This window comes from Cynara cardunculus (genome assembly GCF_001531365.2).
Source record: "Cynara cardunculus var. scolymus isolate 2C chromosome LG 17, CcrdV1, whole genome shotgun sequence".
NCBI lineage: Eukaryota > Viridiplantae > Streptophyta > Magnoliopsida > Asterales > Asteraceae > Cynara > Cynara cardunculus.
Window position 1 is genome coordinate 22832158 of NC_037544.1, and position 4184 is coordinate 22836341.

At 34.5% G+C, this 4184-nt stretch overlaps 1 pseudogene; it reads left to right on the forward strand.

Annotated features, from left to right (window-relative positions):
* The window catches only part of LOC112499914, a 33689-nt pseudogene extending 29956 nt beyond the window's left edge, over nt 1-3733 (forward strand).
* Nucleotides 3734-4184: the final 451 nt, after the last annotated feature.

A 4184-nucleotide genomic window follows, 5' to 3' on the forward strand; every position in this document is an offset into this window, starting at 1 on the left:
GAGGTTTTGATTGAGATCCAGTGCTCATGAACGATGTATTAACCAAATTCGCCATTGAAATTCGATTTAATAGAGAGAAACTGGGTAATCTGAAGAAAACTGGTGTTCTAGAAAATGCAGATTAATACCAAAAACAGAATTAATCGAATAAGAATTCAATTCCTGCTTTGATACCAATTGTTGGACCTGTAAATTCAGCTTTGATACCAATTGTTGGACCTGTAAATTCAGCTTTGATATTGATCTATTACTCTGAATGAACTCTAGGATGATTACAGTGCAGTGGAAACAACAAAAAGAACAGAACAGAGTAATTAAACCAAGAACACACAGTTAATATGAGGAAGAAGACGAACACAGGAGAATAGCTTCAAAGGTTTCTCAATTCAATTGAAAATATTGACGATTACAATACAGGAAGCACACTGAATACAAAGGCCTTAGCCGCTATTTATACTAGTTCCTAACGACCTTACTGACAAGATCTAGATGCGTGAAATCATCTAAGCCGTCCAAATAAAGTTGATTAAGTCCTAGTCACGTGAGAAGCATATGCAGCTAACAACCTTTGAAAAACAGTAGAACAAGATCTTCACAGAAGACGAAATCCGCAGACCCTCTGTGAGACATACCAGAGGCTCTACTGTAATTGACTTGTATGATCTTATTGCCAGAGGACCATTTTCTAGAACCTCTATGAGAGACATCAGAGGTTCTGTCACATTTTACTTGCACGATGAAACAGCTTCTGTTGCTAGTCTGTTGTCTTCTGTGGAAGATACCCTTCTGTCAACCCTTGCAGAATACTTTTTCATACTTTTACAAGAAGTGAATATTAGAGCTAACAAAAATTGACAGGTTTCTTCTAACAATCATGTTGACTGTATCCTTTATTTTCAACCGAAAATATTCGATTTCTATTGGAGTTTGTTGTGATTAGTTGTTGTTTTACTACTTCAGGTCTCACTCAAAGATATTGAGTTTTGAGCCTTTAAATGTTTAATATAAAATTTTAGGAGCAAAAATGATGTTGTTAAGTGACTTTTGTGGTTTTAAAAGTTAAAAGTAAAATGATTTTTGGAAGGTTCCCTTGACAATGATTGGTGAAACCAAGAGTCTAGGAACAGAATATGTATTTCCGTCAAAATAGCAACTTTTTGTGCAAAAACCTTTTATGTAATTAAATATTGGGTTATTTTTTAAGAACAATTAAAAAGGGTATTAACTTTAGCCCATAAAGGTTTAATGGCGTTACATAAGATATAATCTTGCTGTAACTTTATCATGACCCGATGAGTGATCTAACTATTGGATTTCGAGTGTTTAGGACATTAGTGCGGACGTTGGTACTCTAAACCTCATCAAAACCTTGGATATTCATCTGCAAACTAGTGAGTTCTTCACGGCCCCACTTTTACTGCTTTTAGTTATTTTTAACTGGGTGAAAAGCATGAAAGATTGTAAACTTTACTATTTAAATGAAAGACTAATTGACTAAAGAACTGTTTAGTCAATGTTGTGAAAATCATGAAAAATTGATTGTTAATGCACTACCTATAAATGATGAATGGATGCGCTTTAGAGGATATTACAAAAAGTCCCCGTCCGTACACGCTACTAGTTAACTCGGGCACGTCCCGGGATGTGGTAATTGTGGATAGTCACTATTGTGTTGACAGTCCCACCCAGAAAAGGGTGCACATTACCTAAGTTTTTCATAAGTCTACTCATGTGTGCGAAAGAGCCATCGCTGAAGTAGTACTTATACGAACCGCGGTACCTAAGTGAGTGAACGGGACACTTATGGTAGTTCGTAAACTAATGGGGCACATTGGTCAGGTAAGGCTCTATAGCGTCTCAAGTTTTTAAGCATCGATGGAAGAATTTACATTTATCAGTGCATGTTATGTATAAGTTTGCAAGTTGTGATTTATGCATTGTAAATATTTTGTGCATATGAAAACCCGTGAACTCACCAACTCTTTGTAGTTGACGTTGTTTTATGTTTCATGCTTTTCAGGAATTTAAGTAACAAAGGAAGTTTTGGAAGATCTTATGCGATAACAATTGTTCACAAGTTTTAGAAATTTCTTTTTGTAAATAATGTTTTCTTTGTGAACAGTAAAGTTGTGAATTTGTAAATTTTCATGGTTTATGTAATTAATGGTGATATCGATTGAATGGAGCTATGAAATGCTTACCTGTTACGCCTCGTGTTTCTGCTTTAGTGGGGTGTGACACCATTGCTAAAGGTTACTAGGTGATTTGTTGTTTTGCTATTATCTACATAGATTTTCTGTTACTCCACACTCCACTGTTTTGCTATACTGATTTATGTTTGATGTTTTGCTACTGCTTTACTATTTCAATATAAAAACAAAAACCCTTAATTTGTATCAATTGCTATTTTTCTATGTGACTACATCTTGTTTTTTTCTATGTAGAATGGATCAGAACCATCTACTTGAAGTTGTTAAAGTGTTCAAAGCTTACATCGACTTGCTCATACTTTTGGTCAACTTTGAAATTTGTTAATTGAATATGAACAAAGAGATGATCGGAGGAGAACTTTAAGACAAAGAACATTCACTAGATTGCAAATTAGATCGATAGAAATCCAACGCATCACACGTGAAAATGACATTACTTGTGCAAATGACTTGCGAATGGATAGGAATGCATTTGCTCTTTTGTGTGAGTTGCTAAAAACACGTGGTGGACTATTAGATGATGGTAACGTGACAATTGAAGAACAAGTTGCTACATTTGTAAACATTTTAGCACATCACATCAAAAATAGATGTCTTCAAGTTAGATTTTATAGGTCGGGGGAAACAATTAGTAGGTATGTTCATCGATTTTTAAGTGTTTTGTTGCTATTGCAAGACATTTTGTTCAGCAAACCAACTCCGGTAGAGGATGATTGTACCGACAGAAGATGGAAATGGTTTAAGGTAATCCTTGTTAACTTCTCTCAATATTTGTAACATAATTTTTTTACCAATTAGCTAAAACCAAGTTATTTTCTTTATAGGGTTGTGTAGGAGCAATAGATGGAACATACATTGAAGTGACTATATCTGAGTTTGATAAACCATGATACCGAACAAGAAAGAGTCATATTGCGATTAATGTAGTAGGTGCATGCTCTCGGGACATGAAATTCTTCTATGTTTTATCCGGTTGGGAAGGTTCAGCTACCGATTCTAGGGTACTACAAGATGCGGTTACACGGAATAATGGTTTAAAAGTCCCAATGGGGAATTACTATTTGGCTGATGTAGGATATGTCAATGGTAACGGATTTTTGGCACCATATAGAGGTACTAGGCATCATTTACGAGAATGGGAACACATTGGTCATACACCTTCAAATAAGAAAGAATATTTTAACATGAAACTCTCACAAGCTAGGAATATCATAGAAAGGTGTTTTGGTATTTTGAAGAAACGTTGGGCCATATTACGAAGTCCTTCTTTCTATCCAATAAAACTTTAAGGAAGGATGGTCATAGCATGTGTTTTGCTACATAATTTTATTAGGATGTACATGGTTCTTGATCTGGAAGAAAACAAGACAATCACACTAGAAGATATGCCTATAGGGGAAGAGCAAGTGGAATCCAACGATGATGTTGAATCTATTGATGTTGTTGAATCAAGCAATGAGTGGACTCAATGGAGAGATGACATAGCCCAAGAGATGTTTGAGTCGTGGATGTCAAGTAGATGAATGTACCCAATGTATTGTATTATTATTTTTTAATGTTGAATTTTAAAATGTAATAGTAATGTATTATTTTGTTGCTAATGTTGAATTTTAAAATGTTATCGTAATGTATTATTTTGTTGTTAATGTTGAATTTTAAAATGTTATCGTAATGATTATTTTGTTGCTAAGGTTTAATTTTATAATGTTTAACGTAACATATTGTTTTATTACTATTGACATAGTGTTAATTTTGGAATTTCTATGATGACGGATAGACGTAATTGGAGTATCCAAGAAGAGGATGTACTGATTAGCATTCTACAATAGATTGTAGCAGCTAGTGGTAGGAGTGATAATGGGTGTTTTCGAACCGGCACATATGAGCAAATCGTTTTAAAGATGTGTGAAAAGATTTTGGGCCTTAATATAACATCAAAACAGATCCAAAACAAAATGAAGCGGCTCAAGGATA